Here is a 15,740-nt window from a genome sequence, read left to right as displayed (position 1 = left end):
CTCAATGGAAAAGACTTCAATTTCATCATCTGTGATAAAGCTATATCTTCTATTTGTTAGGCCATGCAAAACTGTATATTAATACTAACACTGTCTTGAGAATTAATCTTAATAGAAACAATCAAAACTGAGTCTGCTTCTTGGCTGGACAGTCAAAGCTTCCACTTGCAAAGCTTCTGAAAGCTGGTTTCAGCTCTGAACAAGTTATCTTCTCAGCTTAGTGAGAATAAGCACTTTTCTAGAACATCTTTAAGCATTTCTAACCAAACTATAACAATTTTTTTGATGCTTGTGTGATGGACTAGAAGAGAGTATAGAGGGCTTCATGCCAAAGAGTTAAACCTCTTCTAAACCAGAATAAAATACAAGCTTTGTTTTGCTTAATTTGGGTTATGAGCAAGATATTGGATCACTTCCTAATTTGACTGGCATTATTTATTTCCCCCAAAAAACTGTGCTGGAAGCAATCACTGTAACACCAGGGTAACACTCAACTTCATATACATGCAAGAACAGTGACAGAAAACAGCAAATGTCCTCACATGCACTGGCAGCTCCTAAACCTGCGGGGGTTGTACTGCCTGACAGGGAGAAAGCTGGGACCTTGACACTGTTCAAACTAATAAGCACATGCTTGACTAAGATTTGAACAGTGGTTGCAATTGCCATCTGCATTATTTGCCTCTGCTGTGTAAAAACACTGGCAGGCGCACATTTCTTGAATATTCAAGGAGGAAATGCAAGATGTCAAGATGCGCCTTCCCAGACTGCCAGGTCAGGGCATGCAACTCACATTGTCCATTTCTTTTCACACACTACCTCCCCTCCTTTGGATCACTTCTGACAATGTAATGCTGCAGCTTGAGTTCTGAGCAAGCTCTAAAAACTTATCTTTCTCATGGAGGGCAGGAGATATCTGCAGACCATAAAAAGACTGCATTTGAATAGCTTAGATATTATCAGCTAACATGGAAACATAATATTCTTCCTTGTATCCAAGTAATATCTGACCCATCCTAATTTCCTGTTCTTCACATCAGAGCATCTGTCAGTAAATACACCCCTTCAGAAGTTGGAGATGCTGCACAGAGAGATCCTGCACTCCAGTCATGGGAGTTCCCATGAAATGGCTCCCATTAGATACCTGACAGCAATCCTTCCCTTTCCATTGCTTCAGCCTACCCCCACTGCTTAATGCACAAGGAAAGCAATGCTCTATAGCCAGACAGACTTGAGTGAACAGCACAGTTCTCAAGAAGTTTGCATCATCAGAATACAGCTCTTCATGCCTCTCAGAGAAAAAACACTCCCTCCCCAATTACAATTTAAAAATCTATTGTAGGTTTTACTGGCACAGATTTTACTGGCACTGCTGCCAATGACAGAAACCACATTGTCAGTAAGAAAGATGAAACTGCAACGTAACTAAGAATGAATGCCTACTTTTGTGCAAAAATGCAATCCTAGAAAGCTACAAAAACATTCAGAAACAACAGCTCTTTTATTTGGCCCTGATACTGCCCTCGTGTACAATCCAGCTCACCAGAATAAGACAACCCCCTATCATTAAAGATGATCTCATCGGAAAGCAGCTCCTAGCAAGTTTTCTTGCATGGGAGGCTTTAACTGCCAGCCCTGATGCAGCCTGACTGGGAGCGGTGTTTGCTCAGCACATTCTGGGGGTTTCAGAGACAAAGCCAGCATTCCCAAGGCTGGAGATAATCAAGCAGATGAAGTCATGCACCCTGAATGCTCCAGAAAGAGAAATGGATGTGGGGGGAGTGGAGGGTGGGTGTTGGAGGCAGGAATGGGGGACCACTTAACATTACCACACAGAAAAGTAGTCAGGAAAAATGTTCCCCATTTAATGATTCACTACAGTAATGACATGCTGGCATTACCAACAAGATAGTATTTGAAAGAATGAACCATTTAATCCCAGGAGGAGTCAGACTTACAGGCTGCACATCTAAATGCAGGCACTACAATGCAGCACCTACGTGTTCTCCCCAGGGACAGACCTTTGGTGGCTGCAGACAGAGCCTAAAGCCAGTGAGGTCCTTTCAGGGGCCTCAGTTAAGCACCACCTTGTTATCATCCTCATCTCTTTTGAGGAAGGTACTGCTAATACCAGTCAACAGCACGTAGAAGTAAAAGGTGAAGCACATGCCTACAACAAACCCTTTCATTCAGAGCCTGCTCAGGGAATAGGCTAGGGCAGAGAGGAGCACAGAGCAGTTCTCAGTGGTGATACTTCAAAGGCAGCCCCAGGTTGGGAAACAAGCTACAATTAGATACTGATAACCACCAACATCTTGGAAAGCAACCGGTGTTTCAAGAGCCTTTGAGTTCAACTACAATTGCTGAAGGGAAATAAGATTTCTGGCCTTTTCTAGAAACCCTGTACTAGCTGCTTAAAAACTGAAATCATTGTATTGACCTATCCCTGAACTGCTGTGACTTTTTTATATTAATCTCTGCCTGCAAGCCCTCCAGGGATGGATCTGGCCTCACACTGCAGCATATTTCTGAGGCTTACACTGCAATTATTATAATGGACATCTTTCTTTTCAGATTCAGGGAGAGTGGGGTGAAAATCCTTCCCATTCTCACGTGTTTTCAATCATTTTTTCCTCCTTCTTACACACATGCATCTCTTTCTAATTCAAAAATATATAATTTTCCTGCAGACAGCACAGCTGGATGGGTACAGATCATTACTTTCCAAGAAGCTTCTTTTCTTCCAAATTCCCAATTTTTATTTGAACCCTAGCTTTATGCTTTCTTCTGCCTGGGAAGGGATTATGGGTTTGGTCTCTGCTGCTAGATGGAAGTGTACTATATTCCAGTTATCTGCTGCATATAAGATACAGCCACCTCTGGATAAACTGGAAATCTCCCAAGGGAACATTTCTGAAGGAAAGCCCATGCCAGGTGCCATGCTGGAATTTCCCTCCATACAAGACTGGCAGCTGCAGTCAGGCTCAATTCTCCTACTGCCACTAAAATGGCAGCATAAAACTTTAACAGAGAAAGCAGTTCAGCATTCCAGCCACAGATAAAACACAGCTAGCATCTCTGTTGTCAAACATCCTGCTGTCTCTTGACACACTGATTTCACTCTGTGCTGAGTGTAGTGGCAAAATCCCAGCACTAATGAAGTTAATGGGAGTATCACCAGTGGATTCAAGAGGGCTGAAATTTCACACTGTCTCTTCAGTCATAAAATTCCCTCTGCTCACCTCCGAGCTTAACAACTGTGCCCGTTGCACCCAGCACGGAGGATCTGGGGTTGATCCAATATCCTTTTAAGTTAATGGAAGGGCTCCCACTACCTTTAATGAGGACTGAGATAGATGAGTTAGTGGATGAGAGCATTTTATTTGAGAAAGGGAAGATGATGTTTCACAGCCATTTACATTGTCTTTTTAACCCCTCATGTACTATTTCTGTGCTTCTCTAATCCTGTGTTGATGTCACTTGTCAATAATGATATTGCAACAGTGAGGGGACATTATAAACATTCAGGTTTTCACTCTTCCCTCCTCCTACCACTTAATCTGAGCAATAACAATTGAGAAAGTCTATCAACAGAAGCATTCAGGAGAGAAAAAGACAGATGTAAAAATGCACTAGAAAAAAAAAATCTGTGTAACCATGCTTGAGAATATGCCACAGCCTCAGTTGTGCCTACAGCTCACAGCGACCTCTCTGTATTAAGGTAATGTCTTTTGTTGGGAGCACACATCAGTAACCAAAAAGCTGTGACAGCAGAGTTTTGCTTAAGAGAAAAGCATTATTTTTGTATCAGTGCCAATCAATAGACCTGATTTAATGCTCTTCCCTTTCTGTGTGAATATGTGGAGATGCATTCCTCATCCTGATTTCTCTTACTCATCCCCCACCCCATGCTTGCTGTATGAAATACTCACACTTATGTACCTCCACTTTCTCTTGTTCTTCCCTATGATCAGTTTTTATTTAAATACCATGCCACATGACACCTTTTGAAAAAGGGCTTACTCCTAATACTTACTCTTAATACTGCCCATTTGTTTTAAATCCCAGTCCTAGAACTGTGAAGCAGTTTCTTTTATTCTGGATGGAGCAAGATGGGAGAAAACAGGTTGCACTGATAACCCAGGCCAAACTAGGTCTGATTCAAGCCTCAAAGATTGTTGGGGGACTGTGGATGCCAGTGATAGCACACATCCCATGTGAACATCTCACAAACCTCCCCTGTGGTTCCCCTCGACCAGTGGCATGAAACTGGGCTTTTACTAGTATTCCACACCTTTATTTTCACTGCTCCCTTTAAACCTTACCCTCAGGATTATGGCATTATTGAAAACTGCGCAGAAAGTTTCAAGTCCATACAAAGGATGGAAATGACAGTCACAGCTATCTGAAGCATCAGCCAGTGGGTTTCAACACTGTGGCACTGAAGGGAAATACACTTCAGCCCCAGAGTTCCTGCCCCCAAGGCCCCATGTCTCCATTTTTAAATGTTTTGGATCCCAAGAATATTCTCAGACCAACGTATTCAAAATGGAAATGAATAATCACCAGCTTAACAACAGTCATTAATCCCCTGTAAGCACACTTCTGCATGAATCTATTAATTCTCATTTCCAAGTTTTCAAAATTAAAGTGTTTGATACAGTACATGCTACTTATTCCCTTTAATTAAACAACCTCCCACTGCCAAAGTGGGTGAAATATTTCATCAGTCAAGAGCGTGCACAGACCTCATGAAGAAATTTTTTGGGCTTGCCTGACACACAATAAAATATGGAGCATCAGCTGAAGTTTCTTGGCTTACCTTAAATTCCACTTGTGGCAGAAGCAGCAGGGGAATTATTTCCCCACCTTCTTTACAACATGTACCTTCAGAGAGAATTGCACAGTTCAGATTTATATTGAATATCCTCTGTACCCTTCTTCACAGCCTAAAGTGTGGCTTGATCAACAGCAAAAAGAAAAGATGAATAACACTGCTGAGCACCTGAATGACAGCAAATCACTGACCTATAGGAAACTGTTTTGCAGCACCAAAGCAATTCCACATGAACAAAGGTCCATTCATGTGATGAATCCATTTGATTTGCCACTTGGCAACTCTGGCAATAAATTCAAGTAGCAGAGGGATACACTGTCTAAGCAGTGCTGAAAAAGGAGAGACTAGCTGTGTTTATACTTCTCAGTGCTGCAAAGCATGTGAAGAACAGGAGCTCTAAGCCAATGGCAGAAAATGCACAGTACCATTTAAGTTTTGCACAGTACCATTTAATTTTTCTAATTCCTTATTTAATTCTATTTTTGAGGGCATCTACAAAGCATATATACAGTGTACAGAAGTAATTTTATGATATTTGTGATTCATTATTCTCATAAATAGAAAATGGAAACATACCATCTGTTAAGGAGATGGATTGACCTTTACACATTCAAGACAAGCTGAAGTTTGTAGAGGTTTTTAAAACAGTGTTCCATAAGTAGGGCCCAAGGCTGAGCTTTCTGCTTTCTATGTGACTGAAAAATCTCACATACTGAGCACAAAGATACAAGAGGAGGGCACAACAGTGAAAGCATTGGGGTTGTAGGAGGCCATTTGACATGGGTGCCTCACATCCAAGCAGGACTGTAACCCTGCTTTCACAGAGGAGTTTAGGATTAGAGGAAAGCAAAAAGGAGAGTTCAGCATGGAGCAAGCACACTCATGCAAAAGAGCACAGGCATTTGAGGAAGTCATGTTTTTGAGCCCAGAACTGAAAAACGGTGATTCCTTTGAGACTTTAAAGTTTTTAGGTCACTTTGAACAAGCTTCCTTTAAGTGTGTGCAATGCAAATCATTCCTGAAAATCCCAGAGGCCTAACAGCATCCCCTTGATGGGATCAGATTACAAGGAAAACTTGGGTCATTCAAGAAACATCAACTCATAACAAAGTCATCTCTGGCAGTCCCAGCGGGCTGCAGTGTAGGAGGCTGTGAATCACTGAAGACATGGGAAAATGGCAGCAAGAGAAAGAAAAGAAAGGACCAGCAGATAAACAGGTGTAACCTCACTGAATCCTTGTCTACTAAAATCCTTGTCAAACTAAAGCACTTGTCGGGATCTGATCTCTGCCTGGAAACTCGCTGCTCTTTTAAGTACCCAAGCTCCAATACTAAACGTTTTGTAATGATGACTGCAATATGAAGCTTGTGAAGCTAGACAGTTCCAAGCAATAGAGAAGAAAGGAACATCATTAAGCAGCAAGCTTAAAGCTTCTTCTTACAGAGAAGCTGAAAGAGAGCTCAAGAGGAACAAACTGTCAAACTTCAGCTACAGTTGTGTTGTATTGCTATACCACCACAAAGATAAACATGAAGATCCATGAGATAAAGGAATTGAAAGCAATCATTCCTAATCTATTTTTTAAGCTCTTTCATAGACTGAAAAAATTTTTCACTACAATGGTGCAACAAGTGACGATCTCAAAGGAAAGTCCTGAAACTGGGGATATGTGACACTGTCTCCTCTGTAATTCCAAAAGACTGGAGGAATATATGCTTCTCCACAAACACAGGCTGGGTGACATGCACATTGCAGCTCAGAAAGCTGATGATTCTGGGCTGTATCAAAAGCAGGGTAGGCAGCAGGGCAAGGGAGGGGATCTGCCTCTCTACTCTGCTCCAGTGAGACCCTGCCGGGAGTGCTGCATCCAGCACAGGAAAGACGCGGAGCTACCGGAGTTCAGAGGAGGGCTGCAAACACAATCAGAGGGCTGCAACACCTCTCCTAGGCAAACAGGCTGAGAGAATCTGGGTTGTTCAGCCTGGAGAAAGAAGAGAAGGCTCTGGGGAGCTACATTATAGCTCCCTCCAGTACCTAAAGGGAGCTACAAGAGAGCTGCAGAGGGTCTTCTCACAAGGGCATGTAGTGACAGGACAAGGGGGAAATGCCTATCAACTGAAAGATGGTAGATTTAGATTAGATATTAGGAAGAAATTATTTACTTGTGAAGGTGGTGAGGCACTGCAACAGGTTTCCCCAGAGAAGTTGTGGATGTCTCATCCCTGCAATTATCTAAAACCAGGTTGGATGGGGTTTTGTGCAAACTGGTCTAAAGAAGGTGGCCCTGCCCATGGCAGGGGAGTTGGAACTAGATGAAATTTAAGGTCCCTTCCAAACAAAATGATTACATAATTCTGTGAGATACCCACAATTTATTTTTAATATTGGATTATTATAGATGAAGAAAACTTGCAAAATCTCTATAGGACAGGAATGTAAGGTCCAAGTGCATACACACAGTGTATCATAGTAATCCTTGAACTGGAACATTATTTGAAAGGTGAAATAAACTGAGAAAACAAATAACATTATTTTTTTTCTCCAACTTGAGGTTTTTAAGTTCCAAAGTATAATATTCTTATAATATTCTTTAAATTCTTACTATTAAGGTTTTATCCATTAAAAATATTTAACACTTAAAACACATTTCCCTAGGTAGGATCAAATAACATTAGACAAGGGAGCTCTGAGGTTGGAGGGCTGAATTTTAATAACCAGAAAATCTGAGAAAAGCCACAGTAATTCTACAACAGAAAACTTAGGAAGTCAGATTCAGATAAAGAACAGTGCAATAGTTCATACTGAAGTAAGCATGAAATCCCCTTTCATATAGTATTCTCTTTGCAGGTTTGGCATTATCTTCACTCTTTATATTTTTTGCAAGATTGGTAAAGTAAATATGCGTCACCCAAGATAGTTTAGAAAACACAAATATATAATTTATTCAGCTGCTTTGGAATACAAGTTAACATTTCTGATCCCCTATATCTTCTAAAATTAGGCCTCTTAAAATCTTAAGTGTAAGTGCCTTAATACCTCCTGATATCAAACAGAAGTCAGGAAGAAATGAATTGTATTAGAGTTTGATCCAAAGCCAAGTCCAGTCATTTTGATCTTTCCATTAAAATTCAGCCTGCCTTGGTATAAGCCCTCAGAGAACATGTAAAGTAAATATTGATGCTCTTTGTGGTTATTGCATAATGTTGCGAGGTTCTTTGAAAATAATTTCCTTTTTCTGCATCTCAGTTTGTGGCCACTGTCCATTAAAAACAAAAGCATTCTCAAACTAACAAGCAGGGTGCCAGATAATGTACATGTGTGTACATTACTTCTCAGTGTAGGCAGCATCACTGAGGAGCAGTGATTTTTGCCTGTGCTCACATAATGACAGACAAATCTTGCTGAAATATGCCTGTATGTCATACTTGCTTAACAAATATATATATTCAAAACTTGTGGCGAGTGTAATCATTTACCAGAAGATAGTAGCAAGACTGGCCAGTTTCCTGAGTTCTAGGGGAAGAAAGGAAAGGGTAAGGATTACAGGAAGGATCAATGACATTCAGAGAAAAATAACATCTTCATTAACTTCTCCTCTTTTTTTCAGTACCTGTCTATCATCTTAGATGACCATAAAAATCTATAGCTCTCTAGATCACAATTTACCATGACTTAATTTCAAGACTGCTCTTTCTAATGTCTGCCAACAGAGATAAAACCTTCTGGAAAAATCTCTCTGTTTTCTTTCTCAGGCCAGTAAAAGATGGCTTTCATGACTGGGAAGCACAGCAGCTGAAAGCCCAGGGGAGGATTAGTTCAGAGCACCCTGTTAAGAGTTCATAACTCACTTGCACCCATACTGACTGGGAGGAGGTGGATCCCATTCAAAAGCACAAAGCCTCACAAGGACTGATGAGCAGCCAGCAAGGAGACCAGGTCAGCCATTATCACTAACTAGAAAAGTGTATTTTAGCTCAGATTCACTGCTTTTGCAACAATTATGTTCTCTTGCTTTAAAAACAAGCATCACAGTCAGTCAGTGTTTTTAAGGCCTTGCATCCCCCTCAGGTATGTGTACTGGTAAGTCTACTGTTACAACTGTATTAATAGGAGGGCCAGCACAGACATTAAGACCTCCTCATTGAAAAAGAGATGATTCAGAATTGACATACACTATATGTTACCTCTCCTCATCAAGTTTTATGCATCAGCAGCTCCCAATTCAACTCATATCCATGCTGATGTGAAATGACTTAGCACTGACAGATAGCCTCATACTGCTGTTCTACCGGGGATGGAGCAATCCTGTATTTTCTGTGTACTGATGGCATGCAACACATTGCTCTCATTCTTCTTATGGCAGTGGGTAATGAGATTCCCTGGCATGACTACATAAGTGTAGATGTTTTCCATGTTCAGTGGGAAAGGCTGGTGTGAGAAGTTCAAGGTGGTTTTTTTTTTTTTTCCCAAGTATCAGACTTACAACGACTTGCTCAAGTATCAGGGCTGCAAAACATAGAAGACAAAAGAGCATGTGTCCCCAAGCCATAGGTATGGTGGGGAAGGAGGAAGAGCAGAGGAGTTTTAATGCAATTTAGTACCCTACTAAAATTGTTGAAGCATTGGTTCTCCCTTCCTAAGGTATTAAGGATACCTTACCACTAAGGATTGAGGCAACCATGTGCAGTCTGGGACAATGTGAATTACACTCATGCTCAAGGGTAATCAAACCCCTTTCCCTGGTGACCAGTCTGCTATGGAAAGGCTTGCACAGATTCTGAATGGAGAACTGAGTTAGTTCTAAAACACTTAAAATCTGAAGCAGTCTTTTAATGGAGAGAAAGTAAACATCTATCTGGGACAAAGGGGATTTCTTAGATGTCTTCATTTCCTGCTGCAGAGGCCGACTGCTTATTCAAGCCCACTGCTATTTATATCCTGCCTCTGTATCTTGAGAGAAAAAGCACAAACTTCTTTAGAGTGAAACTGAAGTTCCTTTGGCCTGGGCCTGCTGAGCCCAGTCCCTTAACAAATGCCTTGTGCAATCATTTTGAACTCCACTCCAGCTCACTGGTGCAAACACATACATCACTCCATTCGTGTGGGTGAGCACACTCCCAGTGGTGCTGTCACCAGTCCTTTCATGCTGCTTCATTTCCATGGCTCCTTGGTGTATGCTCTTTGTCTGCTCTCCATCATCACTGTACAGTGCATAACAATTACTCTGGCTCCTCTTTTCAGTTTGAGCTGTTCCTTCCTTTTGTACGTGGGCTGGAGGCTATTTTTTCTTTTCAATTAAAGGGCTTTGTTTATGATATCAGGTTTTGAATGAAGATTTTATAGCACACACCATAATTGTAACAGTCCCAATAAACAGCACAAACTGGCATTTACAGCTAGAACAGCGTGTTATAGTTATATGCCAGTGTAACAACTCCAATCTATCGGCCTAAACATGGATCGATGCATCCAAGCAAATCACATCTCAAAAGCTGCTACTGCTGAATTGCAACTCTCTTGGAGGATTCCTTGCTATTCTCTCTGTTCAGTGCTGGAAAATACCAGCCAGCAGGTCAAGAAGAAACTTCAGCAAGGAAGAAAGAAGGGATGGGCCAACACTCCCAAATACCAACATAAGAATTTCACTGCCCGTTTTGATGAGCATGCTGTGAGGCATTTGTGGTAAATATGCAGAAATACTGGCCATGTATTTTCCCACTCCCCATTTCAGAATTGCAGATGCTTGGCATGTTTGAGCACCTTTCACAGTGAGAACACATGCACTGAAGCTCCAAAGTCAAGCTGCTGATTCAAGTGGGCATTGCACCGTCCAACAACCACTTCTGCAAGAACAGGTTTGCTCAGGCTATATAGTTATTTGCTTGATTATCTGTTCCCTGATGTTCCCACAGCAAAATACAGCTCCATGCAGGGAAGTGGGCCTGCTCCTCTGCAATCTGAGGGTGTAAGGGAGAAGTGTGGAACAAAGCAATCATTCCTCTTCATTAGACAGGCTCTCAATATTAAAGGTTGTAAATGAAGGGAGAGTAGAAATACTTGAACACAAGAAGAAGGAGATGAAAACCTGAAGCAGCTCTAGGGCACAAGAGAAAAGAGGTGAGAAAAGCAAAAAAGCAGAGTAGATCAAGCACAAATGAGGCAAGAAGACAATGCAGATGAATAAAGCAAGGACAAGCAGGATTCCTGGAAGCTCAATCAGCTTCAATGAAAATTATGCCAGACCACATGCAACTGCACTATGAAAAACACAAGAAAAATTATTCATCTGAGTCATCATAAAAGTAAAATCATTGCAGTTAACAGTAAAATAATAAAAATTCAAGCTAGATGACTGTGTGGTGCCCTACCCTCAGGTAGGGATTCAGATTCAGATCTGTAATATGCATAGCTTGATTTTTGATATATTCCTCAAGGTGGTTAGGTTTGTTCTTCAGAAATTCTAAGACTATTGCAGAATTAACATTCTGCTATTGCTGAAGAAAGCAGTAGCTTTCTCTTTCTTCCATAAGTAACCAAAGTAGTTCCTGACATTGCATTATATAATGAGCTCCTCATTATTTGTTTTAGAATGATTCACAAGCTTTTACAGAGCATTTGGAGCATTTGATTGAAACCGGAAGGGTAACCTGTTCCCTCTTTTTTTTTTTTTTTTTTTTTTTTTTTTTTTGTTTTGTTTTGTTTTGTTTTGTTTTGTTTCTTTTCTAAAGAATGGCCAGAGTTCATTCTATTAGGACAAAGTGCTTTCCAGAACTCTCATGAAGTAGGAAAGCACCTTTGGCTCTTATTTCCCCAACACAAGATAATGCAATTCATCATAAAGAATATTATTTCCCAAGAAGCGAGCACTGGATGGAAAGGCCATTGTTCCAAATGATCCACAAAGTTCCAGAACAGCAGCCAAGGATCAGAAGACTTTCCAGGAACTAAAAAGACTGTAAAGACAGATGCACATGTGTTTCTAAGGAAAAATACTGGAGGAAAAAAAAAAAAAAAAGACAAATCTGATATTAGTTTAAGGAGACAAGTCTCCAACACCACTGTTAAACAATATGGAATGCCCATGACTGCTAATCTAATGTCCATCAAATGGCAAAGGACTGAGTTGAGAATGGTAACCTCTGAAACATGCTCAGGCTTCTAATTTTTAATTAAAGAGCATCAGAAGGCTGACGACATAGGTATAGTTACACACCGCACCAGAAATGCCAGCTAAAATGAAGATATAATTTCTCTTAAACCACTCTGAACTTTGTAACAGAATGATTACACAGAGACAAGCCAGAGAAGTGACACATCTGATCTCTGTTAGCAAAGTAAAAAACCCTGAGATATATTAACACAAAAAATCCAACACTGATAATGTCAGCATTAACTGCTGAATTAGTAAGGGCAAAGGACAAACATAACTAGGTTTAGTGAGTTCTCTGTGGCACCCACCCATTCCTGGTGGGTTTGTCAATACCTTGTGCTTCTCTTACTGCACTCTGTGCTTAGCCCAAGCCAGCTGCACAAGAGCCCTGACACTATGGAAATATCTTCTAATATAATCACAGTTGCCCTGTCTCTGGTGGAAACAGGTTGTGGCAGCACAAAGACAGGCCAATGCCAGTGCAAAATCAAAGAACATGAAGTAATACCCCACTTTTCACCAGGACATAAATCTGCAAGGATTTTCATTAGGAAAGCTGTCATAAACACCAGAGCACTTTATTTTCCTGGGGCCTCAACATTCACATCCTCTCCTGCAGTACTAATTCCTGCGAATTTACTTACATAGAAACACACTGTACACCAAAAAAAGGGTTAAGCTTAACTTCTATAAATTAGCTATATATATTCAAATTAAAATAAACATCCTAATTCTACAAAGTGAAAACACTTGGTTAATGATGCCAAAGCCTGTTCTCTCTGTCTGCTGGTGCCCTTACCTGCAATTCTTTATGGCTGTATTATCATCACCATCATCTCTGGACTTAGTATTCCAAACATACCAGCTGCCCACAACTGAAGGGCTTCTTTGCATTACCAATTATAATTGCACTGAATGCACTACTGGTTCTGTGACATAAAAAGGAATTAAAAAAAAAAAACTCATCAAGCTTATTTCAACTTGAGAGAGTTGAACCCAGGTGAAAAACTCAGTCAGTAACCCACAGAACCCACTAATTAATTACCATATAGATGTATGATCCAATCTAATGGAGATCAAAATTTAAAAAAAAAAAAGGTAGTCCATCATTCACCACCAGATTCAATTACAGGTGGGAGAATAATAACACTTAACACATTCCCTGTGGCCTGGCCCACACTCAAGAGATGTTTTTTGGGAAGAAGCTTAGAAGCAAAATCTGGCTTGAAAACTGGAGTAAGGCACCTCTTTTGAAATCTTACCTCAAAAATCAAAACAAAAAGCCCCACTACCAACAGCAGTCGCCAAAATCCAAGTTCTCTCCTTTTTAAGATGACTATTTTCTATACTGACACTGATATCAACAACTTTATCCACCCATTCCTTCAATAAAATGTACTAAATCAGCATTAATTTGTTAATCTTTGTATTACTTCATGCACTCAATGCCATATGATGTCAAGCTAAATTTCAAACAAAATCCATTTAAGAAAACAGAAAAGAACATTTCTTACCTGTTGCCCCACTACCAACAGCAGTCGCCAAAATCCAAGTTCTCTCCTTTTTAAGATGACTATTTTCTATACTGACACTGATATCAGCAACTTTATCCACCCATTCCTTCAATAAAATGTACTAAATCAGCATTAATTTGTTAATCTTTGTATTACTTCATGCACTCAATGCCATACGATGTCAAGCTAAATTTCAAACAAAATCCATTTAAGAAAACAGAAAAGAACATTTCTTACCTGTTGCTCTTTCCTCAAAACTGTGGACTCCCACTGCTTAAGATAATCTGTCAAGTTAGCCTTCTTTCTTCTTTCTTTTTGTTTAACCTCCCACTCTTAAACCATTTAATATTACCACATGGGAAAGAAAATGCAAGGAAATACTTGTCTAATGTGTCAATGGCTACATACCACTTCTATTAGTCAGCTTCTGTATCAGCCTGGGTAGATAGTTCAAGTAACAACACTCTATTTTCTAACAAGAAAAGACACACTAAGAATATGCCAGAAAAAAAAATTACATTTTAAAATAAAAAACAGCATAGGGTTCCAGCAGCACACAAAAGACCAGAAAATACTACAGTTTTAAGTGTAGTGTATATAAATTATTTTTCACATTAAGTCAATTTAAGTCAAAAAGCATTATGTGTTGATTTCTCCAACAAATTATAACTGCATTGAACAACATGGAAGCCCACCTAAAAAAAACACAGTGCTCTTGCAAGACACTGGCACAAGAAAATACATTAGGCCTTGTTATCACATACTAAAGCTGTTGCACATTTGGGCTGCAATTGCAGTATACTTTCTAGAAGAGTACTGCACAACTGATTTACTTGTTAGTCAAAACAGGGAATGAATGGCAGCATTTTCTTGCATCCTTTCATTCACATGGCACAGGTAATGCTGTTCAGGACAGTGCATGCTGTGCTTTTGCTGGCTTGCACTTTTCCACTTCATAAAAAAGGCCGTGAATTTTGAATGTACTAAAAAGAAATTAATAGGAAAGTTCACAGTTCCTAGAGCACTTTAAGAGATCAGTGTTACTTCAGCAATACCATTTTCACAGCTTATTATATGTTAACAAGTTTCCATTTAAAAATGAGTCATCCCATCCCACTGGAGTAAGAAAAGAAAACCTGTCATATTCGGATTGTAGATTGCCCACGTTTCATTTACCTTTGAAGCACTGAATTAAACTATCTTAAGACCAAGAAGAAATTAAAACTTAGTTATTTTGTAGCTTCTGCCAAGTAAATTGTCAGACCTAGTTCAAAGGACCTGTAATCCATTTTCTAGTTTTTTATTTACAATTTAGGCAAAAATCTGACTCATTTTTATAAGTGAAATTGTACGGTGGCATTTTGAAAGTACTTCAACTTTGTGTTATAACAGAAGTTATGTTCTAAGTGTGGAAGATCTCTATGTCCCCATAGTGAAACCATAAAACCAGACACCAAACTTTACAGTACAGAAAAGCTGCAACAAAGGTTTGGAGGAACAGATGTAAACTTTTAGGATTTAATATACATTAATGAAACATGAAGATCTGAATGGAGAACACTAAGCAGAACCATTCAAGTGTGGGACTTCAGAGTTTGTTCATGCAGTCAATGACGTTAAATAGTCAATTGCATGTCTTTATTGCCTTTTTTGTCCTCAAAAGCAAAGAGTAAGCAAATCCTTTCCCTTTATAACACAGTAGGTCCATGAGAGTTTACCTGGCATGTTCTCAGTGCTCTCTTATCTTAATCCTTTACTAATTTGTCCCCACCTGATATGTGATACCACAAACAGTCGAGATAACATAAGTGGGAGCTTGTCATCAAGCTCCCAGAGCTAAAATTTATGCCAATGTGTGGAGAGTACAGCAACTGTTATGGATTCACAAGTCATTAACATTTCTCCAAAGACACCAGCAAGGCAAGAAAACAGCTTTACAGGAATAGGACTTAAAAGTACAACTTATGCACCTGTATGGATCAGGTAGGATGGCAAAAGCCAGACTAACCACCATAAAGAAAAATCACAACTTCTACTCCATCAGAAATTATTTGAGCCTTTAATGAATAGTGTAAGAAAAGAAATTCAAGTCACCATGACTCGGCTCATATTTAAAAAAAAAAAATCCCACCCCCACCACAAGCTTTGACAAAGAGGCTCTAAGTAGCCAAAAAATAAAGGTGAGATTTTTGTCAAATAATTGAAAGGCTAGTATAAAATAGGAAAATAACAATAAAT

At 39.8% G+C, this 15,740-nt stretch overlaps 1 protein-coding gene across 1 annotated transcript in view; it reads right to left on the bottom strand.

Moving 5' to 3' along the window:
* ECRG4 (ECRG4 augurin precursor) overlaps window positions 1–15,551 on the bottom strand; it is a 67,857-nt gene extending 52,306 nt beyond the window's left edge. The window contains exon 1 of the mRNA XM_085583268.1: window positions 4,823–15,551. The gene's annotated coding sequence lies outside the window, so the exon portion shown is untranslated. The remainder of the gene's footprint in view (window positions 1–4,822) is intronic.
* Window positions 15,552–15,740: the final 189 nt, after the last annotated feature.

Source organism: Lonchura striata, chromosome 1, assembly GCF_050655825.1.
Source record: "Lonchura striata isolate lonStrDom1 chromosome 1, ASM5065582v1, whole genome shotgun sequence".
NCBI classification, from domain to species: Eukaryota; Metazoa; Chordata; class Aves; order Passeriformes; family Estrildidae; genus Lonchura; species Lonchura striata.
Note: the sequence above shows the minus strand (reverse complement) of the source record. Positions and strands in the feature narration are given on the sequence as shown.